We start from the raw sequence: 28,000 nt of genomic DNA, 5'->3' as shown, positions 1-28,000 counted from the left end.
GGGATCAGTTTGGGCGGAGGAATAAACCGAGTGCGGCAGCGCTTTGGAGCGGTCGGGCTCTCCTGGCCCGCCATGGCCCTGGGGCATGTCCCCCCCCTCCTCGTCCCCATGCAGGACTCTTCCTCTTGGCCTCCTCTGCCCCGTCGCTTCCTCCCATCCCCGTCCCCGTCCCGTGAACTCTCTGATCTCTCCCTCTCCCTGCCCTCCGGGGCCCCTCAGGAGGCTCTTCCTGACGTTACTCCCACAACAACCACTTCCTTCCCCTCCCGGCAGCCCCTGGCTCTGCAACCGTCCCTGCCGGCCCCGGCTCGCCCGGCCCCTCGCTATCTCCCCCAGACCCCTCTCCCACTTCTCTCCTTCCAGCCGACGCTGTTTATTTTGCGAAAGGGCTTATCTCAGATGCAGAGGCTTTTTCCGCACAGGGTGAACCCGTAGCTGCAGGGCCACCGGGTAGGAGGCGAATCCTGGTCCTTCACGTCCCCGCTCCCGCTACTAAAGCCCTATCCCGATGTCCGCAAAGCCTGCAGGGTTTAGGGGTTAGAGAACCAACGCACCATGTTGGGTGCATTTCTCCCCAAATGCAGCCTCCCTCAAACCCAGTCTCCCCAAACTGTGTTGGTTTCTCCCCAAAATAAAGCGTCCCCTTAACCCCGCCACTCTTCAGGCTTGCTGGTGGGGATGGCGTCTGCCTGCTTGTGGTGGGATGGTGAGGCGGGAGCTGGGGAAGAAGTGGGCCAGGAGAGTGGTGGGGGAACAAGAGTGGCACATCTTCCTCAGCATCTTCGTTGGTGTCTTCCTCAGTGTCTTCCTCCCAGCCAGTGCATTTCATGACAGGAGAAGACACCATGTCAGGGGCAGCAGCGTGAGGATCGCAGCTGAGGAGAGGGGCTGGCAGGGGGAGGCACAAGATGGCGGCCGCTCTGAGGGGAGAAGGGGGCCATGTTGGGTTTGGGATGGGAGCTCTCCTTCCAGAAGGGCGAGCCCTGCTCCGAGGGGCTGCGGCAGCCTGGCTCTCCACAGGAGAAGATGGAGGCCCTGCTGCGTGCCTTCTCCTCGCCCACCCCTCAGCTCTGTTCCCCAGCTTGTCCCACTGAGTCACGTTTTGTGTCACCTTTGGCCTTGCTGATGGCAGACTTCAGGTGGAAAGCGAGACATTTCCTCTCCAAAAAGCCACCCTATGCACAGCCCCACGGTGGCCCCACTGAGGTGGCCCCGAGCATTGTGGCATCGCCTCTCACAAGCGCTCTGCCCCAGCCTAACACCAGCCTGAGAAGCCTTGCAGCTGTGGCGGACATGGCTGCTGCGGTGCCATCCCCTCACCTGGGCTGAGCGCCCAGTGAGGCACCATGGTGTTTTGCAGCAAGATGCCACAAAACCAGCACTGCTGCCACGACATCGGGGCCGGGGGGGCTCAGCCCAGCGTCGTCTGAGGGCGAAACACCCTCGCGCCCAGCCCCAGCCCCAGCGAAACCTTTTTTTAGCGCTCCCCTGTTTGCCAGGCGCACTTCCTTTCTTTTGATTCTTACCACCTACATACAGTCTGACTGCAACGGCAGAAAAAAAAAAAAAAAGAGAGAATTGCAACATTCAGTAGAAGGCTTTTCTGTCTAATGACGTTAAATTTATTAACCAAAACTCCAGCTGCACCAGGCTGGGATCTAATAATATTCAGGCTATGGAGACATCAAGTAGAAAGAAGCTTAAAGCCCTTTTTATTTCACAGTAAAACTGTCAGTAAATAACTGGATTGTCTTGAGACTGAGAAAATGGGGATTTATCTTCCTGAACATGAAAAGTGTGCTTATTTTTTTTTATCAGCTTCAAAAAGCCCCAGCAACCTTGATTTTCCTTCCACACCGTTCTCAGCAGCTCTGCCAAGCCCCAAAACCACACAAATCAAGAGACAGGCTCTAAAGATATTTTTAATTAAATTAATTCCTTTTCCTTCCTTCCCCATTTCTCCCTTGTCCCCTCCTCCATCCTCTCTTTCTCTCTCCCTGTGTCCCCAGCTAATGACTTCTAAGCACTGTGACATTTCAGCGCTGGCTGTCACTAACACCACACCTCCGTGCTGGTTATAAATTGGGCACAGAGACATAAAATTCCCTGCAGAAGGTCCCCGTTTGATGATATTCTCCGAGGTAAATCTCCAATAGCTCCCTGTTTTCTTTAATAACGCTAATAGGCATAGATTAATTAAACTGTTATATTACTTCCTTCTTTCTACCAGCACCAGTTAGAAATCTTATTACCTGCTCCTCTCCGCTTGCCTTTTCCCCAAGGTGGTTCTATTCCAACCAGTTACCAAGGTTTCTCAGAGGCTGTAGCACAAGGTGAAGCTGCAGATGCTGGCTCCGCGAGGCCGGATCCTGCCTCCAGCCCTTCGTGCCGAAACCCCGCCGACCCCAATGGAGCGGCGCGGGCGGACGCGGGGTCGGGATCGAGCCCGGTCTGTCTGAAGAGGTTCTGTCTTGAAAGCAACAGCGGGGCTATTGTTGAGTCTGGATGCCCCCTCTAAAAGGGACCACAGCTGTAGGAAAGGGAATTGTATATATCCATCAACTCCTCCAGGGCCCCAGGATGTATTAGTTAAGATTGCGGGATAGCATGTCTCGGCTCTGCTGAAGGGCTCCTTTGAATGACACGTTGGATATACTGTTGCACATCTGGCCGCTGTATTATTGGCTTGCTCTACAGTTGCATTTTCCAGACCGCGGGAATGTGTCAGTCCTTGGGGGGCGCAGGGGACGACATGTGGGAAAATGAGAGGGACGCATCCTGCAGGGTGGGGTGGCTTTGGAAGGAGCCCGGTGGCGGCGGCGGGGAGGCGGGTTGGGGTGGGGGGAGCCGTGCAATGCTTTCACACAAAATGCCGTGTTGCCATTTGAAATCCGCTCCAGAGCTTCCTGCTCTAATTAAATTTGTCACCATCGTTACTATAATGCCTGCCATTCCTCCAGTGCTTTTTTGTTCTCAGGGATCCCAAAACACGACAGAGGCGAGGGCAGAATCGCCAGGTCCTCCCTCCACGCTTCCTCTGCGGGAGCTTTTTCGCAGGAAACCCAGGAAAATGCCGGTGCAGGAGCCGCTCTGAGGCAGAAGAGCAGCAGCTGGGTCTGGGGACACAGGTTTCTGAGCAGGGGATGCAGAGGCTGGACGGTCTGCGCAGCTCTTGCCCTTACACGTAAGGTCTCTCCTGGGACCGCTAATTTGCGGTGGCACTGGAGATCACCCCGGTTGCAGGCCTGCTGTCACTTGGCTCGTCCTGCCCTCAGCCCCCTCTGCACAGGAGCCCCGAGCCCCCTCCGTGTTGGCCCCGATGTGGCCAGCCAGCCCTGCCAGCCTGCGGCTGCTCTGCGCCGCGCTGGGCCGGGAGGATCCGCTAATTACTGGCGGCTCTTAATATGGCCCCTGCACGCTGCCAGAGCGGCGTGAAGGGCTCAGAGCAGGAGACACAACCTGCTCCATCGTGTCTTCTGTGTCAGCCTGCGACGAACTGAATGCAAAAAGGCTGTCTGAGCCGCAAACAGCGGAGCCCTTGGAATTTTAAAGGTGCAGGGCTCAGAAAACAAAGGCGCGGCGATTGCGCTGCTGAATATTCATCCCGGCGCCTGATCCCACCAGGAGCAAAAGCCCCCACAGCGCCCGTGGAAGCGTATGGGAGGGACCTGGGTCTGAACCCCGTCCTGGGCTCCAGCCCAAGTCTGAGGGGGGAGGGCAAATTAGTCCTTAATGCACATAGATCTTAGGCTAAAACCTGATAAGGGAACTCTCCTATGTTAATTTACCTGAGTTATTTACTATACTGATTGCTGAAGGTACTCTGATTAGCGCATGAAATATTTCTATACCTTCGGTCTGATTAACCCATATCTGCAAAATAAATATTTGTCTCATTATAGTTACGCGATCGTGCAATCAAAGACCCCGTCGTAATGGAAAAGGGAGAGAGTATCCATGTGGGAAAGGTGGGGAATGGTGACACGGGGTGGGCTCGAGAGCAGGACGCTGAGAAGCGCTGGTGGAGCTCAGGGGGGAGGCTTCGTGCTCACAGCCCCAGTTGGAGGGGTTGAGATGCCGGGGAGGGCATGGTCCTCCTCCCCTTTCACTGTGCTAACTGGGACTCGTTCCATTTGACTCAGCAGCCTCGCGCCAGTCCCAGCAAGAGGAGGGTCAGACCTCGGGAATCACAGGGGTGAGCCCCGGCAGGATCCCAGCCTCCAGCTTTCAGAAACAGAAGCAGGGAGTTCCCGGCAGCGCGGTGCGTGTGCCAGGCTCCCAGACGATCTCCTAAAATAGCCCAGCGCACCAGGCGGTGGCACCGGGGGAGAGCGCGGAGGATGAAGTGTTCAGTCTTCCTGGCCCAGATCCGGGCAAGGGGGGGGTTGGCAGCTCCCTGCCCGAGGCGGAGATGGCTGCAAGCGTGGTCTGGGCAGGAGGGCAGCCAGCACCGGGCGGCAGGGAGCAAATTTGGGGCAGCCGCCGGTGCCCGGCATCGCCGTGCATGCTGGACATCTCCCCCCTGTGCAAGGGGAGCTGTAAGTCATCCGTAGGAGAGGCTCCCCCGCTCTCCCTTTACAGCGCTCTTTTGCATATGCTCGGTTAGGAAAGGAGAGGAGTTTTATTGTGGCTGTGCAGAAGAGCTAAGTCAAGAGGTTGCTTTATGGCTGGCGGGTCCCGGCGTGGAGAGGAAGGCGTCCCAGATGCAGCATATAGCAGGGCTGGCAGCGCCGTGCAGCACTGCTGCATCGCAGAGCGGCTGCGAGCACCGCTCTGCAAAAGAGCTGAAGTCATTTTTCTTCTAAGGGCAGGGGGTAGTGGGGAGGAAATATGAAGGCAGCCCTGTTGCTAAGGAAATCTGCTCTTTGTATGGTCGTACATTTAGGTAATGCTAATGAAAGGCCATATAGTAGCGAGGTGCAGATGTCAGCACTGTGCACTCCTGGATATTTGATTAGCATTTCTTTGACTTTGCCTCCTCTAACAGAAATACCTGGGTATGCTGGATATTGGGAAAATAAACCCCCCCCCCCCTTCTCCTCTGCCAGCCCAACAGCACACGTACGCAGGGAGAGGAAAAGCCTCACCAAAATAAGACGCCCCATAATGAATGTGTTTTTCCCCACACACGCACCCTGGAGAGGATGAGAGCAAACATGTGATGAGAACAGAAATAGTCCCATCACTTAATGCATTGCTGGACGGTGCCCAGCCGGCACAGCGATGAACCTGGCGTAAAGACCCGATAGCAGCAAACCAGCATAGCATCCTATTTAATGGCTGGTGGCCCACAGATGTTTTAAACCTCGGGACTGCAGCTCTCAGAGGTTTCCCTCCCGCCCCTAGCATCAGCGGGCTGCTTTTGGAAGCAAAAGCTGCGGATGTTCTATCCAGGGACCCGGCGCATCCGCGGATTAGCTGTTGCGTGCGTACGTGTGCGGTGTCTGAGCCCGGATCCGGGGATCTGGCTTGCAAAGCGCGGGGAGGACCCGTGCTGCTGCTCCAGAGCGCCGTGTCCTGCTCTCGAGCATCGCTGGAAGAATGAGTCAGCCGTTTTCCTTTGCGCGGGGGGTCGAGTGGATGCCCCTGCCTGAGTGTCACTAATAAAAGCACCCAGAAACGGAACCGCTCCGCGCTCGCATGTCGTGCTTGCGACTGTCTTAGAGACCAGCTGCTCTGCGTGAGACTTCCAGAGAGTGAGAGCGCTTGAATGAAGCCCTTATCTCTGCCTCTCGCTGTCTGTGCCGCACAGCGCACCGTGGGCTCGGCTCCTCTGTTCCTCTCCTTTTGCTCTTGCTCCCTGGGGGCAGCCAGGAGGGAGTCCCCTGGGAGCGCTCCAGCACCTGCGAGGAACGGCCCCTCCGGGGCTAAATCCAGGTGCTGGAGACGTCCCTGTGCCGCGTGGAGCCGCTCTCCTGGGGGGCAGCAGGGGGGCTCGCCTGCCCTTCGGGTGCTGCAGGCCGGGGCCGGCTCCCTCCCTGCCTGCCCCGCCGGCACCTGCCCCTCCCTGCCTCCCTCCCTCCGGTTGTGCAACATCCCAAGGGCAATTACAGCAGTGCTTACGTGGAGCCGTGATATTGGGAAAGTATTTAGTCATTTTAAACTGTTCTGCTGGTGGCTCCCCTCCCTTAAGGTGGTTCCTGTTTCTTCTTCGCCCTCTCGCAGCGCGTTGTGTCGCAGCAGCCACCGGCCCAGCATCTTCGGGTACCAGGGGCGAGGGGGAGCTCACCCTCCCACGGAGGAGCCACATTCCCATCAGAGGGCTCTTCCTTTCCTTTCCCCAGCCCTCTCTGCTTACTACAGTGATTTTAAAGCTTCCTTGCCTTTGCTCTCAGCGACAGTGATGTTGGGGGCGGGTGGGTTTTGAAAGCAAAAGTAAGGGGAAGGAGGATGCGGCGCTTTGATTGCTCTCAGCAGCTTCTGGGTGCTTCTCCATGCCCGTCCCCGGTGTGGTTCTCCCTGGACGCAGTGTGAGCAGGGCGATCCATTAGGGCACTTTGAGCGAGCTCCACAAGCCCACTGTGGGCTCTCCACTCTCCCTCTCCTCCTGCCATGGGACTGCATGGAGAGCATCAGCATCGTGCGGGGTTATCAGGCGCTCACCTGCAGGCAGGAGCCACCACCGAGGCACCGGTACCGTGGTGCTCAGCAGGAAACCTCGACCAGGAGCCAGACTCAGGTCTGCAGCTGCCCTGCCACCGCGCTGCATGGCTCGCCCCAGCTCCAGAGGCTCAGTTTCAAAACTGAGGAGCGTTCGGGGAAGCCTGGGGACAGATGCACGCCCGAGGACAGACATTGAAAAGTCTGGGTGTTGTTTGCTCCAGAAAGATGGTGAAGGGATGAGGCTGCGGTAGAAGAAGAAGTGCTCACGTGCGCACAAGAACAACACTAAAAAATACATGGTTAGGGTCACAAAGTCAGGCGCTGAGCGCGTAAGAAACCCCAGTATTAAAGACACCTGAGCGGCTTGTGGCAGGCGAAGCACTGTGCATTCATTAGGGCACTGACTTAATTTTGTGGCCGCAGGGAGCGTGCGGGACGGATGGGGCTCAGTTAAACACAGCTCAGTGTCCCCCGTTGGCTGTCCCCCACCGTTCTGTGCCCAACCCCGGCGCCTGTGTGCTGTGCATCGTGCGGATCCTGCTTGGAGGATGGAAATTGTTCCTCCTGGACCGTCCTCAGGTGCCAAACACCAGGCTCGCTCTCTCCTCTTGCTTTCCCTTTTCTCCCTGTGTCCCTTCCACCTCCAGGCTCCTTGGCAGGGCAGGGGGGGTAGCGGGACCCTCTGGGACCCCGCAGCAGGAGGGATACATGGCAGCTCCAGGAGGACTGCTGCAAGTGCAACCCATATGCTTCACCCTGCCAGCATTTCGTTCTCCATCTGTTTTTTGTTTTGGCTCAGCTAAACACAGAGGGGAGAGGTGGGTTTCGGTGGGAACCTTCTGTCTGTCTGCCTGCAGCGTGCGGGACAAAGGAGGCATGGAGCAGAAAGCCCCAGAAGCACCCAGCAGCGGGCTGGGGGACTCGAGCAGGCTGCCTTCCTCCTGAAGCCCTGTGAGAAGCGTTCACGGAGGAGAAGCAGCCTTGCAGCCTGCTGCGGGCATGCACCGAGGGCTGAGCCAGCCAGGGCCTGGAGGGGACAGATGGAGGAATTAAGGACACCTCAGCTGGTCAGGGGGACCAAGGGAGGCGTGCAGGGGAGCTGGCTCCCATACCTGGCCCGCCTTGGAGACGGGGCTGGGAGTTATCACGGCTTTTCTTAGCAAGAGAGCCCTCCACCGGAGTAACGTGCCGTGGACATAAAAGGAGATCTGGAGTGGGAATGCTTTCACCCTGGCTGCTGCTGAGGAGCTTGCAGTTAGCTGCTAGCAGTCTGCTCGAAGCTGGCTTTCTGTCCCAGGAAAGAGAAATTCGCAGGGTAGATCCTTCGCTGGCTTTGCTGGGGAAAACCAACGTGCTCTCAGCGAGGACCTCCCAGAAACGCAGGGCACGGGCACAGCGCGTGCCAGCCCCGCACCGCTTCGGAGGGAGCAGCTGAGGAGACCCCTCGGGTACCCCCCGGGCTGTTTGGCATCGATGGGACCCCCCTGAACGTCTGGGGAAGGATGGAGAGCTGGCTGTCCTCCCGGGCCGGGCAGGGGCCGGTTACACCCGTGTACAGCCACCAAAAAGGGGCTGATGAAGAGACGGGGGGGGCGCGTGCGTGGCAGAGCACCACACGCAAAAGCCGTGCTGAAACTTGGCGTTCAGATGTCTGTACCAGCAGCCGGGGAGCTTTCCGGGAGGACCGACAGATTTCCTGCCTCACAGCGTTTGCTTAGAAAGTGTTCATAAATATCCCAGCCACCGCTAACCATCCTTTTCTGCTGGGAATTGCCATTAGCAGCTAAATTCGGCATTTTACATATAAAAAAGCGCCGAGGCTTAATTCTGCACGACGCTTCCTTCAAAGTCCTCGCGAAGAGACGACTCCGGGCTGGATTCCAGCGGGAGGTGTTGGGGAGGGGACACCGTGCCGCTGCTCAGCACCTGCCCTCAGCACCTGGTGGGTGCGTGCAACGCGCTCGAGACGAGCTGCGGCGGCGGGAGCACGCTCCCCGAAGACAGACCCGGCGGCCCCGCGAGCTGCTGCGAATTGAAGTCATCTCCATCGAGCACGCGCCAGCGATGCTCCGTCAGAGCCCCAGAAGAGCCGGGTTTTTGCATCCCTGACGCTAATCGACCCCCCCCATCACGCTTCAGGTCCCTGCCGCAGAGCGCAGGGCGTGCGAGCAGCTCGGCCGTTTCCTGGACGTGCAGGGAGATTTCTGCCTCCTCGGCAGCTTTCTCAGAAGCGCCCGGACTTCCCCAGCTCGCAGCCGTGCAGAAGCGAGCTTGCAGCGAAGGGTCCGTCCACGCGGAGCTGCTGGTTTGGAAAAGAGACGGTGTCTGGTGCGCCGGTCTGCGGAGGAGTTTCCAAACGAGGAATTGGGATGCGGATTGGGATTACCTTGGTTCTCCCTTCTCCGAGCGTATTCCTTCTTCTGGAGCCTCACAGCACAAGCTCTGAGCCCGGAGGGCCGAGGTGGCTGAGGAGGCTCCTTCTGAGCACATTTTGGGAGGGATCCCGCATTCCTGGTGGGCTCGGGGCAGCGTGCAGGGAGCTGCAGCACAGAGCGGGGAGACAGCAGGGGACGGCGGCTGCAAACGGAGGTGGGAAGGGCTGGAGGAGAGGACACGGCACAGGAGGTCCCCGCAGCTCCGGTCTCGAAAGCAGAGAGGCGTTGGCACAGAGCAGGAGGGGGTGACTCAGGGAAGTGTTGGTGTTTCCATGAAGATGCAGTTACCTGAGGACAGGAAGGAGGAGGGGACTGCAAAGGAGGGGGGGAAGAGCTGGAAGAAAAAGTCCCACTTGTGTAGGAATTGCGCTCAGGAGCACGAGGCTGTTTGCTTTGGAGCCGGCGGGTCGGTTGTTTGCTGTGAGCTGCTGGCTGTGTGCAGAGCAGGAGGTGGTTTGTGTGCTTGTTGCTTCAGGGCACAAAAAAAAAAAAAAAAAAAAAAAAAAAAAGGAAAGGAAAGGAAAGGGAAAGCTGCTTTTCGCGGAGGCCTGTGCTGCGGAGACGTCTTTAGAAGAGAAAAGGGAAATTTCCTCCCTGCTGCTGGGCAAAGGGGCAAATCCCAACCCGTGCAGCTGGGGAGAAGTCAAACGCAGCCCGGGACCTTCCCGTGGGGCACCGGCCACGGCGGGGCTGAGGTTTGTAACGGGGAGGAAAGGGAGAAAATGGGCTGTACTCACACAGCCACGCCAGGGGATGCTGGATGTGGCTTACGCCTGCCCTGCACCGGGGAGAGCGAGCGCATCTTCCCTCAAACTTCCCCTCCGTCAGCCCCTGGGTGATTGCAGCTCGCAGAAGCCTTAGACGCAGCCGTAGGACCAGCTCTAATTTTTATCCCGGAGGCAAAAATCACTGGAAATAATGCTTCATCACTCTGAAGGTCCTGACACCACCCTTAACCACCACATCACGAACCTCCTGTCGCAATTGTGATCTGCGTATGTGTCAAATCTTGCCTCGCAGATAAAAGCTGCTCCGCAGGCACCTTTTGTACGAAAATATGGAGCCTTTAAAATGTGAAAGAAACAACAAAATGTAGGACGCCACACAAAGCTGACCCACTGGGGACTCGGGGGGGGGAAAAAAAACCGCAAGAAGGAGGGCTTGACACACAAAAATTGTTTTGTTAACAAAGCATCATTGTTCCACTCTGAATTGGTTTGACTGGAGTGGTAGAAACACCCCATCTGGAGACAGATGGAGAGGTTTCTGGCTAAAGGGGCGGCGGGAGGAGGGCCGGCTGACGGCCCGGCAGATAGCATTGTCTGCGCTACCTTGGCAATGGCAGGAGAGGGGCGGCTGGCAGATGAGGCGTCCCCCTTGCCACCCGCCTGCTCCTTCTGGATGCTCGCCGCCGGCCCCGTGCCGCGCCGCCCGGGTGCTCGCGGTGGTGCCGGGGCCGCGCGCCGTGCCCGTGGTGCCCAGCGCTGTGAGATGTGGGTGCTGTGCCGGGCTCGCTCCGGCTCTCACCTGAGCATGGATTTTGGCTTGGGCAAGGCACAGCTGAGGTGTCGGGAGGGTGCTGAGCGCGGGCAGGGCTGCGGGGAGCTGGGGGCAGCAAAAAGAGTCGACGCAACCTCAGAGCGCATCGGGAAGGGGTGCTGGAGGCAGGTCTGTGGGACGCCGGGGGAGCAGCACCCTGCGTAGGCCTGGGCGCCTCGCTGAGGCTGGAAATGATTGAGGGGAAATCTCTGCTCGACCGCCCGGGGCCTCTCAGCCCCAGCACCCGCTGAAGGCGAGGTGCTTTGTGGCAGCAGGCTCTGCTGGCACGGTGTCCGCGCAAGGACAGCTCACCAACAGCCCCTGCTCCCTCTGCTGCCTTCCCTGCCTGATGGGGATCTCCGGGCTGGGTTCTGCTCCTGCCAGCGCTTTGAGGGATCGTATCCTGCCCACCACATCTGAATTCCTGATTACTTGCTAATTGCTTGACACACTCTACTTGCAATGCAAGAGACAGGCTCACGTCATCCTCTGTGGTTTGCCAGGGGAGAGTGTGAACCTCTTTTTGACTCGCCTTGAAATAGATGAAAAAGAATAGAGCTTGATATGATTAATGTGAAAACTTCAGCTCGGTTTCCTGCCTGGGTGTCTTGGCATTACCATGCCTTGTTTTCCAAGGGCTGGGTGTGCACGGCCGGCAGCGGCGTGCCCGTCTGCGGGGTCCCCGGGAGCCTCTTCTGCCCGTAATCCCCCGCTGCCGGAGACATTTCGGGTTTGTGCAGCAGGCCGGCGAGTCGTGGAAGGATTCAGGTGGTTGCCTCGAGGCACTGCTGAGATAATACCTCAAGGGCTCCTATTCAAACCCACTGGGGCCTTCACATTTGCATGGTGGAAATCTATTCAGAAGCCCCGGGAGCCGAGAGGAACCCGCGCCAGCTGCGGGCAGGCGGTCACCCGTGCACAGGGGATCAGGGGAGCGGCACGGCTTAAACACAGCCCTGCAAAGCACGAGGGCGATGAAGGGAAAGGTGGTTTTAGGTCTGAGCCTCGGTGCTGCAGGCAGCAGTGGCCAGGGTTGTTCTGCCCATGCCCTGTTGTCCCCCGGCCACTGCAGCTCGCAGAGGCACGGAGAGAGCACGGGGAGGCATTGGCCTCGCTGCCTGGCTCACCAGCTCTTGCTTCCTGCATGACCTGCTCCAGGCTGGGTCCTGCTTGGGCTGAGCGGTGCTGAGCCAACCTAGATGGCCACAGCGTGGGGAGGAGTGTGAGGAGCGTCTGCGTCACGTCGCGCTGCTCAGCCCGTGATGTCCCAAAGCGTTCCCATCACCGCATCCATGGCAGAAATGCGGGTGACTTCGGGGTGAAACGCGGCCCCAGGGAGGAGGAAGGAGGGATGCTGAATGCGTCTGATCGGGCAGGATGGATTAAAGTAGGTTGGATGTGTTTTCCTGAGCTCTTCTGCAGGGTGTCGTGGTCGCCCTGGAGAGAAGGGAGCCGGACTTGTGCCAAGCAGGAGGCTCGGGCATCCGATTCCTCCTTTTGAAGGACTTTTGCCTGCCCCAGGTTGCTGGGAACCCCATCGCCACAGCCTGCCCCAAAAAAGCATCATTTTGCTGTCTCCGATTCCAGGCCTGTTGCAGGCAGGGGCCGCCAGACTTGTGCACTCAGGCAGGGGCACGGCACCAGATGCACAGCGCTGGCAGGAGGGCGGAGGTGAGGCTCAGCAGGCGGGTTCGCGGCGTGCCCACGGCCGCCACGTCGCAGTGCCCCTGGTGTGGCTTTGGGGGCCGGGGTGCCACCGGGGTGCACACCCCATTATTCTGACACAAGGCCTCCAGCTCCTCTTGGAAAGCCAAGCAATCCCCCGGGCACAGCCACCCGCCTCACCTCCCGCACCTCGCTCCCTCCCCGCGGCCACCGAACCTGGGGACGTCCCCGTCCCCACCGCGGTGTCCCAGCCGCTCGCTGCGTGGTCCCGGGCACATCGCGTAAATCCTTTAACCTTGCTTTCCCCCATGCAGAATGGGGATAAAACCGGTGGGCTCGCTCTCTGGGGGCATGAATTACCGTTTCTGAGAGCCGCTGGGTAAGAGGTGCTAGGCAAAGCGCAGAGCAGATTAATCTGCAGCGTCTTTGCGTCACGGCGTTGGCGCTAATCACCGGTGCGAAAGCGCCCGGGGAGGCCGGGAGCACGCGGGCGGCACGGTGCAGAGGCAGCAGCCTCAGCCGGGGCTCCTCGCCCGCCTCCCCGGTGCTGCCCGTGCTGGGCTCCGTGAATCAGCATTTCTGCAGCCCAGACGAGGCACCGGGGAAAGGCAGGAGCCTGTCGGGGCACGGTGGGGGGCCCTGCGGGGAGGAGAACGGGGGCACCTCGTTAAAAAGGGGCAGCCTGCGAGCTGGGGGTGGTCTCGTGCCGTGGATTTGCAATCCGCTCGCTCTCGGCTTCTGCTCATTACCGCCGTGCGCCCCTCGTGCGCGGCCGCGAGGTAAACAAGCGCCGTGAGCAGCGCTGCCCCTCGCGCGTCCCCTCCCCGCCGCCGGCGGGGGAATGTGACAAGCTGGCACCGGGAGAAGGCATGAAAAGCGATGCGATCCGCTGCGCCGAGACCCGGGGAGATCCAGTTACAGGAACGGGGCTAGAACAAAAGAGATTTAGCCTCCAGGATCAATTCCTCTCCATTTTCCCGGCTGCGCACGTGCGTGTGCGTGCACGCGCGTGAAAGCCTCCGTCCCCGCCGGTGAGCGCTGCCGAGCACCAGCTGGGCTCTCCTCGGAAGAGCTGCGGTGCTCAGAAACGCTTGTTTTTCCCAAAACGGGGAGAGCAGGGTGATCCCCTGGGACGAATCTAGAAATAGCGAGGCCAGGCCGGGCTTTGCAACGCTTGAACACCAGCAGCAGAGCCAGGTGGCTGCCGGTTGCAGGAGCCCTGCTAAGAGCGCCGAGTCCGGATTGTTCCCCACGGATGCCGACACCTCCGCCCCTCCATCACGGCCAGGAAAAACCCAACCCTTGAAAAGCGTTTTCTGCGACATCCCGGCTGTGCCAACGTCGCAGGAACCAGGACCCCTCCAACCCGCAGCCGTGGGGCCGGGATTTAGCGGGGTGCCACGCGCTGGGATGCTCGTCGCTCCTTTAGGGGGGAACTGGGCTCGTTTGCGGGGTTTTTTTTGGCATGGCGCCTTCTCCCAAATGCCGCCGGGGAGGAGACGTGGAGAGCGCAGATGTGCATCCCGAGCATACCGCAACAAGGTTCCTGATTTAAGGGCTGTGATTAACCTCTTTCCGACGGTTGCTAACCAGGTGCAGGATCGTAACGGGAAGAGGAGGAAGCTCAGCGAAAGCAGCCAGCTTTCCCCCGTCACCTGGAGCTGCACATGGATGCCATTTTCTGCCTGGAAATTTGAGTTGAGGATTTGTGAAGGGTGCAAAGGCACCCCTGTGTGTAGCCGTGCTGTCCCTGTAGCTGCTTTCCGGAGCCCGTCTCCTCCTTCCCAGCTCGGGATCCTGCAGACGAGGCATCGCCGCGGCTCGAATATGGCACGAGGCTGCGGGGCACCCGGCTTGGGCTGTGCGTGCAGGGGAGCCAAAGGGAATGGGACAGAAAATCAGCCCGATTCCCCCTCGCTTGGGCAACATCCGCCGGGCAGGCAGGGTACCCAGGGCTCCTGCCCGCAGCTTTCTGCAGGACCTTGCTCTTTCAGGGGTACGGGGAGGAGAGGAGCAGTTTTCTGTGGTTAGGCATTAAAAGCGGGCGCGTTGCGGCTTGTGTTTCGTCGTCAAAGGTCAAACTGTCCTCAAAGGTTAAACCCGGAGCTGGCAAACTGGCTAATTTTTAGGAGACCTGGCACACTGAGACATTCAGGGCACACATTCAGGGCATGGTGTTGCTCGCACTGCTTTCAGCTCCTCTGCCCCGGTGCCGTCTTCCCGGCTCCGTTTTTGTGTGCACCACCAGCGCCATATTTCACCCTTTCCCCCCAAAATACCGCCCTGGCATCACATTTGGGTTTAGGTCCCCTTCAAAGCTGGCCGCTGGCTGGCCAAATCCTGTGCTGTTTCTCCCAGGGAACCTGCCCAGGTGGGTGGGTGCTGCAGAGCTGGAGTCAGCCTCTGTGTGATGCTGGGGGGGGCTCAGCACCGCCTGTCCCCCCACGAGTGGCACATCCATGTCAGCTCGCACAGCACCTGAAGTCTGCCCCCCATTTTTAGGACATGCAAAGCGGTCAGAGCAAGGGGAGCCCGGCTCCTCCTCCCCTCGCCACCTCCCCAGCTCCTCCCCGCAGCCAAGACCTGGATTTTCCGCTGGGTCTCCCCGGGCAGGGAGCGGTGGTTGTTGTGCTCCCAACACTTCGCAGAGTCAAGAGCTGTCGAGGCCCTCGGAGCAGGGCAAGAGCAAGGAGAAAACGGGCCAGGGGAAAGGCAAAGAGGGCAACCGCCACGGTGGCGAGGCTACGGGCTTGGGAAATGGGAGGAGACAGGGAAATTTATTAAAAACAATTAATAGCTGCTACAACCAAGGGCTTAAACTGAAACCAAAGCCTTAGGGAAAGAGGAAATGAAGTGGCTTCAGATTGTTATTTTATTGCTTAATATATTTTTTTAAATATGATATGTTAAATGCAAATAAGCATTCTTACAGAGCAGGAGAGGGAGGGAATGGAAGACATGCCGGGAAAAGTGAGTGGGATCTAGGTTTTGCATCGTTCGCTGAATTACTGGCAGGTCTTTTGTAACATCTGTTAAAAATAAAACAAACATTCATTTCCATTTCTCGCTGCCTGAGATGGCTTCTGCAAAAAATTTCAACCTGTCCAGGAATTTGTCTTGAATGTTGCCCTCCCTCTCCTCACGCCTCCTCTTCTCCAGGGGAGATTTCCTTCCTGCACTTCCCAGGGGCTCCATTAGCCCCACATTAAAGCCTTTTTACTTTGCTCTAAAACTCTCCATCGAAGTAAAAGGAATTCTAATAAACCGCTGGGAAGACTCGGCTATTCACTCTTTCCATGGAAACACGGCGCTGCCTCGGAGCAGAGCTCCTCTCCACGGAGCCTGGGTCACGGCGGGAGGAGGCCGAGGAGGGATGGAGAGATGGTTTCCATTATAAGAGACCTTTTGAGGGAAATAATCGCCGCTCTCCCACCACGGAAAGCCTTCGAGATGAGGGGTTTCGGCACGCCGAGGGAGCACGACGGTGTTGGAGGGGTCGTGGCGTGCAGCAGCGATGTGCAGGGCACCCAGAAACTCATTAAAACACCAGAGGAGCAGAAAGCCGAGCCCCCGATTCCTCTCCCAACAGAAGGGACAAGCTTGGGGGCGGATGAAGCTGCTGGGAGGTTTGGGATGGGGACATGGGGACAACGAGGGGATGGCATGGCTGGGGGGACACTGGCAGACTTGGTGGCTCCTTGCCTAGGGCGATGCTGCTGCACACTGGTGAACGTCGTGGCAGTGCGGGCACCAGGACAATGTGTTTTTCGAGGCCCCAAAAGCCTGAGTGTAATGGGGGCAGCTTGGGAGGGAGGGAAAAGGGTCTCATGGCTTCGTCCCAAGCACCAGGCAGTGCCAGTGTGCGGAGCAAGGCGCCGTTGCACCCCTGGGTGACCACGATATGATGGAGCTGGAGCATCCTTGTAGGCGCAACTGTCCCGAGAGCTACCACGCTGCCAGATGAAGGGTTTTTTTTCGAAACGCCGGGAAGCTCATTAGAAATAGCCCGAAGGGCGAAGTTAGGAGATGGAAATCCATCGGATCCGCTCGGAGCTGGTGCGTGGCGCTGGGTGAGAGCTGGAGGAGGGGACGCGGGGTCCCCGCGCACCAGGAGCCAAGAGCGGGGGGCGCAGGGCGCAGTCCCAGCACCGGGTGGTGGGGACCTAGAGCTGGCTGCAGGGGCTCGGATGGTGGAGAGCAACCAAACGCATCCCACATGGAAACCACGGAGCTGCGGGGCCAGCGGAGCCCAGCAGGGCCAGGGCTGGGACTCATTTTTCCCACCGGGAGGAGGAGGAGGAGCGGGAGGAAGCCTTATCTTTGTAGGTCGCCGTGGCGAGACACCGCCGGAGCTGGAGCGCCTTTGTTGTAGCAGCTCCAGAAATGACACGGCAATGAGTCATTTTTTTTTAGCCCCCGGCAGGGGGGTTGCTTCCAGGGAAGCCTCTGACTTTTCTCGGCAAGGTGAGCCCTGCCCTCCGCGCGTGCGGGCGGGCGCCGGGGAGAGGCTTTTCCGCGCCGCTCCGTGCGGGCTCTGCAGGGCGAGATTTGGTCCTCCGAGGCAGGCGCCAGATGCGAGGGGCACGAGGGCCGTACCCGGCGCTCACGGCACGGGCTTTGTGCCGGATTTTGCCAAAAAGAAACTTTCCCTTCGGCACAGCCGCGCAGCGGCATCCTCCAGGAGCTCGGAGGGTTTAACGAGCGGCATTAATTGCTCTGGTAGGCGATGGTCGGGCGCGGCGGGGTCAGGCCAAGGCAGACGCAGCGTGTCACGCGCGCGAACGGGGACGACGCTGGCACCGCCACCTCGGAAGGGCTGAGAAATCCCCAAATCGGCCTTTGTGAAACCGTCCGTCGCAGCCGCGGAGCTCCAGAGCCGCCGGGAAAAATCACAGCGTGTAGCGCACGAAGCGTTCGGTGGCGATTTCATTTGCATACGGGGCTCGCGGGGGCTTACGGTTTCCACCTTACTCCTTGACACGGCGAAGCCAGGGTTTCAGAAACATGAGGCTGAGATTTTCCCGAAACCACGGGATCCCAGGAGCCGGGGATTTCAAACGCGACCGGGCTGCACCGGCTCGCCGAATTGGCGGGACTGTGGTGTACAACTTCCAAGTCCTTCGGTCTCCTCTCCATCCCACAGGAGCAGCCGGGGCTGCTGCCTGTTGGGTACATCCCGCCCCGGCTTTTTTACTGGGTTGTACTGGGTTGTACTGGGTTTTACTGGGCGGGCAGGGTTGCGGTTGCAGCCCACAGTGCCGAATGGTGGCGGTGCAATTCCCCGTGATGGCTTTGGGGTTGGTGGTTCTGGGGATAAGCACCCAGCCCCCGGAGAGCCCTGAGGTCCCAGCTCGCGTTCCCGTCCTGCGGAGAGGCGCGCGTGGGCAGGCCGGGGTGGCCTCGAGCACGCTGTGGGGTTTGAGCTTCGGGGCTGGGGCTGGGGAGACGAGAGCAAGCGGTCTGCTTCGTCAGCCGCAGGGTCCCCTTAGGAGGATTTCGGTCTATTTTGCAGCTTGATCCACGGTATCTCGAGTAATTAACGGGGAAAAGAGAGGGCCTGGTTATCCATCCTTCAAGAGCAAGGGGTTGAACGGGAAGGCAGCACCTTGGAAGCGGATCAAATAGCTCTCCAGCCCCCCGCGTGCCGCGCTGCGCTATCAAGGTGAACGGCTGCGCCTCAATTAGAGCGGCGCAGCCCGGAGCAGGGCTGAGCGTTCGCACCCTTTTAGCCAGAGCAGGGGCACGCGGGGCTGCACCCCGGGGTGCTGGGGCCACCCACGCCGTGCTTACCCCCCACCTGGGGTCCGTCCCCCCTCCTCGCCTCCGCTCCGGGTTTTATTTCCCCTTTGGCAAATAAAGCGGCGTGCGGGGAAGGACGGCTCTTTGTTACGCTCTCCCTTTCCTCCCCAGCCTGAAAGCACCCCAAAAAAAGCAATCCTGCCCAGCGACGAGCTGCCGCCGACCCCAAATCGGCCGGGCAGCGCGCACCTAAATCCCCGCAGATGCGCGGCGCCGGCAGCCTGTATTTTTCCTGTCGGTCGGCTGCAGCTGGCTGTGCCGCGCCGAGAGCTGCAGGTGCGATTTGTTCATTTGCCTCCACCCCCCGCGCTGCCTCCAGCCCCCCCCTCCTTTTCTCCCCATCCCCGCTGCCGTGCGAACCCACCTAACCCAGCATCGCCCCGCTGCGGGGCCGGGGAGAAGGGGGGGGGACACGTAGGGGAACGGGGGGGGTTAATCTGACCCTGCGAGGCTGGAAGAGGAAAAAAATCAAAACTATAAAGGAGGCAGCAGCCTCCTCCTTTTCGCTCTCCCCCGCTCCAGAGGATTAAGCCTACAAAAAAAAAAAAAAAAAAAGAGGGGAAAAAAAAAAAAAAATGTCTGCAGCTTTCTGTTGACCCTGCATGATGGCATTTTTGCGCTCTGTGTGCTGCCTCTGCTGATTGCTATTCCTGGCACAAACACACACACGCACACGCACACACACGCGCACACAGACCCAGCGCAGCTCGCACGGGCACGGCAAGCCGGCGACCCGCTCCAAAAAAAAAAATAAAATAATAATAATAATAAATAAAAAAAAAAAATCCCCCGAACCCAAACAAACCCCTCGGCGTCCCTGGCCACCCTGCCCGCCGCCGGCCGCGTCTCTGCGGGGCCAGCCAGCGGCACGGTGGCCGCTCGCCCTCTCCTCCGCCCCACTTCTCACCTCGTCCCTAGCTCCACCGAGCACTTTCTCCTGTCTGCTGGAGCCGCCCGCAGCCAGAGCCCTCCACCACTCCTACCGCTGGCATTACATTTTCAGGCTGGATGCTATAGGGCCGTTTCTAATTACCTTATATCCCCTAGTGGTCTATGAATAATGGTTAGTGAAGGAGCTCAGAAGGGCTGCTGAGAAGGGAAGCGAAAAAAAAAAAAAAAAAGGAAAAAAAAAAAAAAAGAGGAAAAAAAGAGAATTGTGCTATTTCTCACATTTTTTTTTCTAAGGATCTAATCTGGCTACTGTGTTCTGGAAGAGGAGGAGAGAGAGACAGCAGGAGAGAGAGGAGAGAGCAAGGAACATCGCAGGTATTGTTGCAAGCTACATCTTTGTGCTTTTTGCCTTTTTCTGTCTTTTTATCGAAGCTGCAGCAGGATTGGAGGCGGGGGGGGGGGGTGTTGTGCGGACGGGGCTTTCTCCGGGGTTTATTTTTCCCTTGTGCAACTCGTGTGCCGCGGCGACCGAATGGATGCACGGCGCTGGCACCGCGGAGTTTGCGGGGGGGGGGGGTGTCCATGTGCGTGTGCGTGTGTGTGTCCTGCCCGCGGCGCCCGCAGGGGAGGGGGCTGCTTTGCTTCGCTGGAAGTAATAAAGAAATCTGCAACCGGTCCAGAAACCCCACTGACTTGCCGACGGATGGGTGTCGGAACAAAGCTAGGGGGCTGAGGCTCGGGATGTTGGTGCCTCTGCGCGGGGAGGAGACGGGTGCGTTTTGCTCGTCCTGCCTCCGACTTCTCCTGAAGTTAAAATAAAAACCGGGCAGGGGGGAGGCTTTGAGGGGAGGGGGGGCTGCTTTTCCTGCGGGAGCTGGCGGCGTGCACGCCGCTAGACTTCCAAAAGTTGCGGTGGTGCCACCGCGGCCAGGCGCCTGGCTGCCCCCGCCGCTGTCTGCACGTGAGAACTCGATCTATTTTCTTTCTTCCCTCCGGTGGGCAGCGGGCTGGCGGGGCAGGAGCAGTGGGGTCTAGCAGACAGGCGAGCGATCACGGGGCTCGCACATCTGGCTGTGTGTTCGGGAAGCCCCGCAGCGGGACTTCCACGTCCCCTCCCGCTCCCTTTCTCCCACGGCAAATTTATACCGAAATCGTCCGCCGACATTAATAAACAAACAAACCAGCCAAGGGCTGACAAGCCCGGCGAGGGGGGGCTCGCTTCTCCGAACCGGAGCGTGCCGGTGAGGGGGGAGGTTGGGGGGGGGCATGTGCGCTTTTGTTTTAAATACCGAAATGGCAATGATTGAAAACATATGAATAGGATGCAATGCAGAGCGTGTGTGTTGCAGGGGGCGGGGGGAGCTGGAAAACTGCTTATACGACAGAAGCGGAGCTTGAATGACTGTGTCGTAGATGAAAGCCGAGGGGTCTGTCCCTCGCCCGCTCGCCGGCTGCGTGTGTGCATGCGTCTGCGGGCTGGGGTGGGAGGGGGGGGATGAGGCTTGAGAAGGCGAAGAAATGATCCTGCGAGCGTGCCACCCGCGGGGGGGAAAAACCCAGGGCGAAGCGCGTGGTTATAGCCGGGGGAAGTTTGCTTTAATGGAGCCGGCTGAGCGTACGGGAAAAGAATAAAACGAGATGAAAATGCGCCCGTGCGTGCGCGTGGGGGGGGGGAGACGGGGGGCGCGTGGGGACGGGGAGAGCAAGCGGGTGCTGGCACCTCCCGGCCACCCGAAGGCGTCGGCGGTGCTGGTGGGGTCGGGGAGGTAGCGGAGCGTGGCCGGGGGGTTCTCCGGGAGGGCGTTTATTTGTGCGGAAACGGAGATGGAGATGGAGATGGAGATGGAAGCGACCTCCCGGGGAGCGCTGCGGTCCCCGGGGAGAGGCTCCGGACCCGCGCCGGGGGTGCCCTTCGGTGGCTGCCCTTCGGTGGCTGCCCTTCGGTGGCTGCCCTTCGCTGCTCGCCCTGCGTGGCCTCGCTTTTGTGTTTGTTTGCATCCGAGGGGGAGAAGGGAGCCGGGGGGGGGGTGGGGGGGGGTGGCGAAGGCGGGGAGAAGCCGTGAGGGCGGAGAGCCGATTTAAATTGGACTTAATGGATTCCCAGGGCAGCTCTTTTAGATGAAAGTCAAAATAAGAGCCAAAGTGAATCTCGGCAGACCTGTCTGTTGCATTAGAGATGCAGCCTTCCTCTCCCTCCCTCCCTTTTTTCTTTAAAAGAGAGGGGAAAAAAAAAAAGTGTTAGCCGCACAGAAGACAGAGTGGAGTTTCTCGTTCCTATAATGAGAGCTCTAATTGAAGAACTTACGGCCTCTTGGGAGAGCCTTTACTGATCGCTGCTTTTGTTATTCGTGCCGCGCGCTGTTTTCTTGCTTTGGGGGGGCCAGCATGCGGCTGGCTGCGCCGGGGCTGGGTGCGATGCCGTCCCCCTGTCACCCCCCCGTGGCTCTGGGCAGGTAAGGACCCCTGGCCCCCCCCATGCCGGGCTCCCCAGGGTGGGCTCGGTGGCTGCTGACGGATGCGCTGTGCCCAAGGAAGCGATGAGACCCCCCCGGAGCCGGCGTGGGGGGAGCGCTGCAGCCTGGCTGCGGGTGGCTGTCGTCTGCGCAGGACCCCCGGGCTGCGGGACGGATCCTGCTGGGGCCTGAGGCAATAGCGGGGAGCCCCGGGGGGGTTAGGGCTCGGGGGGGTGGGTTGTGAGCCTGCTTCGTGCAGAGGGAGCGATGCGTGGCCCATGGGGACCCGAGGGTGCTGTCTGCAGCCCCAGTGTCGCCCGGAGGGGACAGGCGTCGTGCCAAAGCCGCGCGGCCCCTCTGCACGCCCGGGGTGCCAGGTGGGAGAGGTGAGAGTCGCCCCCTCCTCCTGCCGTTTCCATCGCCCAGCAATTTGGGATGGGGACGGGCTGGGGGCCCTGCAGATGGGGCTGCCCCGTGATGGGGTCTCATCACCCCCCGCTCCCTGTGCTGGGTCCCGTTGGGTGGCAGCGTCTTCGTGACCGCAGGGCGGTGGGGGCTGTCCCCAGGTTTTAGCGGAAAGCTGCTGGGGACAGGTCCTTGCTGCCCCCCTGTCCCCCTCCCAGGCCTGGAAACCTTTTGCAGCTGTGTTGGGATTTCCGTGGAGGAAAAGGAGAGCAGCGAGCGCTGGGGATGCTCTGTGGCGGGGGACACGCGGGGAGGCCAAGCAGTTCCCCTGGGCAGCTGATCTCCCCAGGAGCCGTGCGCTGCCCCTGGCAGCGATGCACCAGGAGCTGCAGGCTCTCCGTCATCAGTCCCAGTCCTCCCATCGCCAGGTGTCGACACCAACAGCTTTAATTTCAGGCCTCTGGTTCCGTTGCGTCGCGCTTAGCGGTGATCCCGAGATGCCACCGGGCTTTGCAACACCCTCCGTGGGCAGGTCACCGTCCCCATTTTGTAATGGGGTGGCTGGCCAAGCAAGGGACAGGGGGATGGGGGGCCCGAGGTGGCATCCAACCTTCAGCGGAGGACCTGGGAGGGCACCTGGAGCTGCTGCTTTGCCCGTCTTTGCCAGGAAAGCCCCTGCTCCGGTCCCTCCGTGCCCTCGGTGCCAACAGCAGCGGATGCGCCCGGTCTTTCTGCAGCTTTTGCCCGAGCAAGTCCCATCCATTAATTCCGAGCCCGCGCGGTGCCAGGGCCAAAACCTGCTCCGGTGCCAGAGCTCCGATTGCTTTTGATGACTTTGGAGGTTTACCAGCGTGTGCGGGCAGGGAGCTCGGTGCCTGTGGCTGCTGTCCCCGTCCTTGCCTCGCCGAGTGACCTCGGCTGGCCCAGACACCTCTCGCCCTCCCGAGACGGGCACTGCGGTGCGGCGATCGTCCCGGGCACCTTCGTTTTGGGCAGGCAGACCCCCGCTGTCATGGCTCACGGCTTCTCCTCCAGCCCAGCATCCGAGATCCGGGCTGAGGCTGGAAAAGCTGCCGGTGGCTCGAGAGCGTCTCACTGGAGGAGGGAGCAGGGGGGGCTCCTTTCTGGATTTGGGAGATCACCGAGCTCCAGCAGCTGGAGCAGCGCGCTCCCGCTCCCCCTGCAAGGCAGCGTGAGCAGCCACGGGCAGTGGATATCTTGACACCCCGTCAATCCGAGCCTTTTACAGCAGCAGTCTCTGAAGGCTGGCACTCTGCTGCACATAAGAAAACAAGTGAGAAGAGGGGGGGGGAGGCGAGAGCAAGCCTTCGCAGCCGACAATCGATAATTGTAGTGTCAGTCACCGCCTGTGAAGTTCCTGCATCGCACTTGCACTTGGAAGGGGGGGAGCAATGGGGGGGGGGGGCTCTGCCCCGGCCCCCGCGCAGCCGCCGCGGGCTGGGGAGCAATTGCAGGGGGCGAGAGCCTGGCCCCGAGCAGCGCGCGGGAGCCTCCCGCTGCATTACTCACCGCTTGATGTAGCTTGAACCTTTCAACTCCCTCCCCTTGGGGATGGAGCGGGCTGGGCAGGAGGTGTCGACAGAGCGGGGAGAAATGCTCTGCGGCCTTTGGTTTGAGGGATTTTTATTTTTTTTTTCACCCCCCCGCCTCTTCCTTTTTATTTTTTCCTTTTTTTTTTTTTTTTTTTCCCCTTCCTTTTCCCACCCCTCTCCGTGTGCGTTTTGGGGGAGGAGGTCTAGTGTTCTCCAAAAAAAAAAAAAAAAAACCAGAAAGAAATCCTTAAAAAACAAAACCAAAACAACAAAAAAACACTAAGCCAGCTCCCCCTCATGTGCCTTAGCAAAAGGCAAGGCATAAGATCAAGGAATTCTTCCTTTTGTGCAGCTCTCAAGACCAAAGATCCGCTGGTGAAAAGGGGAGGCTCAGAGTACCAGGCACACACAAGTCTTAAAGGAGTCTTCCCTTTTGTCTCCAAGGCGATCAGCCGGTGAAGGGATCCACCAAGTAATTAAAAATTGCGCTGTCTTGATTGAGTTATTCCTGCTCGCATCCCCACCTGCCTATCAAAAGGCTGGGAAGGGCAGAAGGAAATTCCTGCTTCCTTCCAGACCCACCAGACACCGCCTCGCTCGCGTTTTATCCCAGGCAGCGAAGGAAATAAAAACGGGAACGGCTGGCGCGGTACCCACCGAGATCCCTCCCGAAGGATGCGTCCCTCTCCTGCGCTAACAAACGTGCCCATCGTTGGACTGTTTGGGAGAAGAACGAACAGATTTACGTCGCAGGAACGGGCCAAATTGTGGTCGTAACTCCGTGAAGTTGATGGAGAGCCGTCGGAGATTAATTTGGCCCAAAGTCTTGCTCCGGCTCTGTGGGGAATTGGCTGGATCCCTGCCTTGGTTGAAACCAGAGGCGTTCGGATGGGTTCGTTGCGGCTGCATTACACCCAGGTGGTGGATCAGAGCAAAAAAATCACCACTGGTTGTATCCCCGGTGCCAAAGCACCGTAAATACGCGTAGATCTGTCAAGTCGTTCACGATTTCTATCACATTTACCACTGAGAACATTTCAGCGGGGTAGATTTATCTGCAGGGGCCGTGCAGAAGGCTCTGCGTGTACTTTGCCAAAGAGGCTTGAGCTCTGTCCTGGCGACCTGATGCAGGGAAGCCTTTCCCCCCTTCCCCGGGGCATTTACGGGATTTCCACCCAAACGGAGCCCACGCTAGAAGTGCAAAGCCAAGCCTGGCCAGTGCAAGCCTGGCTGCACGGCTCCGGCTTGTTTTGGGGGGGAACGTCCTTGGTAAATCCCTTTGAGGCCAATCCGGGGTTCGGTTTGTTGCCTTGCAGTCAGACCTTGCTTCCTCCTCTTCATTGTCATCTCCTCTTAGTCACCGCTCGATGCCTCACCAGGGGACACCGCTCCTGCCGCATTTATGGCAGCGACGAAAATTTGCACTCAGGGCTCGTGCTGCGGTGGGGAGGGACATTTAGTGTCAGGGAGCCTCTGCCCATTCCCAGTCTTCGCCAACGTGCAGGTTTTGCGGAGGGCAGGTCGGGCACCGCACGTGTCCTGTGTGCCGGGGACGCTCCCTGGCATCCCCGGGTCCCGTCCAAGCTGGGCCACCTCGGCTCCCATCACCCAGGCTCCCAGGTGGAGAGGGTGAATGGAAATGAGGTGCTAAATGCAGGAGGAAAGACTAATTTAAAATGTCTGTGGCCGCTGGCTGGCGAGCACACGGGCACCCCGTGGTCTGTCCCCCGGCTTGCTGCGAGGCACGGCCGTCCCCATGCGCCGCGTCCTTCGTGCCTAAACCCCAGCACTCTGTACCAGCGTGTCCTTCGCCATGACCAGTGCTAGAGGATCTACAGCTCCTGCTAATACCGCCACCTTTCACCAGCCCGGCGACTGTATTCTCCGGAGGAGAGCGTAGTCCTATCATAGCATGTCCTTCACCGTGACTGCTGCTGCGCGAGCGGCGCGGCACGGGGCTCTAATACCCTGTAATTCACTGTGACTGCTGTGGCAGGACCTGCGCCGCGGTGCGCTGCGGCACGGCTCCGCTGCCTTCGCCTCCTGCCTCGCCTGCTCGCTGCCTGGCCCCGCAGCCGGGGCTGGGACACGGGGCCCGGGTGGCAGCGGTGGTGGTCACGGGGACGTCGGAGCCGCTCCGAGGGTGCCGAGCCCCCGGCCACGTCCTGTCTCCGGCGTCACCCCCGGGGTGAGGTCCCAAAGGGGACGGGGGCACGGGGATGGAGCGGCCCCACGGCAGGCGGCTGGCACGGGGTGCAGCCCGGTAGGAGCGCACCGGGGTGAGAAGCGGCCCTGAGATGAGAGAAAGGCACGGTTCCTGCGGGTGGCTCTCCGGCGGCGTAATAAATGTCAAAAGCCCTGCGCACACAAAGGAGAAGGGGACATTTGGCTACCGAGAGCGTTTGTTCCAGGAGCTGATTTACTTTGAAGACTTAAAGCGTTCTCTGATGCTTCCCTCTCCGCTGGTTAACCCTGTTACTTTGCCAGTTAAATAGAAATGCAGCCGTCGTCAATAAAGCCCTTCTGGAGGCTTGGCTGTATAAATTCGCCGAGCCTTTCTCTTCCCAAGCACTTCCGAGCAGAGGTGCTGTGCCGGGCACTGCGCCCGCTTCTTCCCAGCCGGCTCAGCCTCTCCTCGGCAGCAGGTCCCAGTCCCCGCAGCTTTTATAACGGGTTGAACTGGGAGTCCCACAAGGGACAAGGGCTGAAGGCGTGACGTTGTTTGGAAAGCCCAGGGTTGGCATTTCTGCTTTGACACCCCTGCAGGCCGGGAGTGCCGCTGCCGGTTTTGCATCGGCTGGGTAAAAACCGAATTTGGCTCTTTGGCTCTCCTCCCCCCCCTCTCCCTGCTGCTTCCCCCAGCAGCGCGTGCTACGTATCTGCAAGCAGCCCTGAGGAGAGCAGGGATCATTAGCTAGAAGGATCAGATGAGATAGTTTCTTAAAAGGATTGTCTGATTTCTCTATTGATCAGCCTGATTTAAAAGGGGGAGCTGGGTCAGGGGGCATAAATTATCATTGAAGGAGGGGTGAAGGCCTCGGAGGCTGCGCTGCACTTAGCTGCAGTGCTGAGGAATGTGTCTAGCTGGAGGGACACGAAGAGCAGAGCGCCGTGGCTGCCGGCCAATTCAGGTCTCCTCCACGCCGAGCTGGGAATCGAGTCAAGGGAAGCGCACCGAAACTCGCCCGGAGCCTCGCCGCCGCTTCCCGCAGCGTGGCAGCCCCTCAGCAAGCACCGGGCTCGTGTGGATGTGGGACGAGGGGGCTGAACGCGTGGTTCACCCCGCTTTCCGTCCAGGTTGTGGCCCTGCTGGGGTCCCCCGGGGGCTCCGGGCGCCGCAGACCTGTCCCCGTGTGGTGGTGGCGGCTGCGGGCTCCCTGTGTGGTCTCCAGCAAGATGCTGAGCCCCGGGAGGTTCCTGCCTCCGCGTCTGCAGCACGAGGTTAATCTGCAGCCTGAGGTTGCTGCTTTCCTCTCTTGTGATCGCTGCCCGGGGCTCCTGCGGCTCCTGCCTCGGGGGTCACGGGGCTCCCAGCCCTCGCCTTTGTCCCCACTCCAGCCTCAGGCTTAGGGGAAGAGGAGCGTGGGGACCTGCACGGGACGTGCCCCCGTCCCCGTTGGTCACAGAGGATAAAACCGCTGGGTCTCTGCGGTGCTGGCACAGATCACCACGAAGGGTGGCTCCCGTTCGGGGGGCACCAAGCCCACCACCCCAGCTCGTTACGCAGTTAATCCTTGCAGCACGCGCTGAGCTCCTTGGGCAGCCGGTGCTGCCGGAGCGTAATTACTATTCACTCAAGGTACGGCTACCGGAGCACATGATAGCACAAGCAGATTACCGCCGAGCTGCTGGGCAGCGGCGTGTTTGTGTCTGTCTGGGTGTGGGGAGCACCCGTTTCCCCAGCACCTCCGCCCGCTGAGCACCCCCTGCGCTGGGCTCAGCACCCGCCAGGCCGTGCTTCCTGCTGCTCTGTGCCCGGGGGGCATTTGGGCTGGAGCAGGGGGGGCTCGAGGCCAGGGGTGCTGCACGTGGGGTGGGAACCGCTGCCCTTCGAGGTGCATACAGCCTCAGGCCCCTGCTTTCATCATCGGTGATGGTGGAGCCTCCTGTGCATCGGCCGGCATCTGTCTCTGCTTAGGGTTCGCATTTGCATCTCGGGCTGTGCCGGCCGGGGCTGGACCAGGGGGACGTGCAGTGGGGTCGTGCCTCGGATTTGGGGCTACCCCAGCCGTTACGGGCTGGCTGACGAAGAGGAACACTTGTGGGATACTGCAGCCTCCCCGAAAGGGCTTTGTGCCCTTTACAACCCCACTGAGGTCTGTTCCTGTTGAGCCTCGCTCCCCTTTTATTTCTGCCTGCGCCACAATAAAACGACACAAGAAATGGGGTGGCTGGGCCATTAGTGGGGTAAATCAAAGCAGAGTTGGGGGCGGGGGGAGCCTGAGGTGCCCCCCACGGGCCCATGGGCTCGGGCCCCGTGTCAGTGGCCACCAGCAAGCGGCCGCTGGCCGGCATTATCCTGAAAATGTCACCGGGATGCCAGCCCGCCGCTCCGCGCCAGGACGCGGCGGGAGGCGATGACTCGGCTTGCTGGCATTGGCTACCATTTTAGAGGAAATGTGGAGCGGCGGGTAATTATTTCTCCTTCTTAATTGAA

The 28,000-nt window shown here is 59.8% G+C and overlaps 1 protein-coding gene across 4 annotated transcripts in view; it reads left to right on the top strand.

Moving 5' to 3' along the window:
• RAI1 (retinoic acid induced 1) overlaps positions 1-28,000 on the top strand; it is a 73,390-nt gene that overhangs the window by 14,502 nt on the left and 30,888 nt on the right. For 2 of the 4 annotated variants that reach the window (XM_066977665.1, XM_066977667.1), the window contains one exon: positions 19,227-19,307. The exons of 1 other annotated variant lie outside the window; for it this stretch is intronic. The gene's annotated coding sequence lies outside the window, so the exon portion shown is untranslated. Of the gene's footprint in view, position 1; positions 18,318-19,226; positions 19,308-28,000 lie in introns of those variants that run through there. One more of the 4 variants, XM_066977666.1, reaches the window with a different exon arrangement.

This window comes from Anser cygnoides, chromosome 15, assembly GCF_040182565.1.
Source record: "Anser cygnoides isolate HZ-2024a breed goose chromosome 15, Taihu_goose_T2T_genome, whole genome shotgun sequence".
Classification (NCBI taxonomy): Eukaryota; Metazoa; Chordata; class Aves; order Anseriformes; family Anatidae; genus Anser; species Anser cygnoides.
The sequence above is the reverse complement of the archived record's forward strand: the minus strand, read 5'-3'. Positions and strand labels throughout refer to the sequence as shown.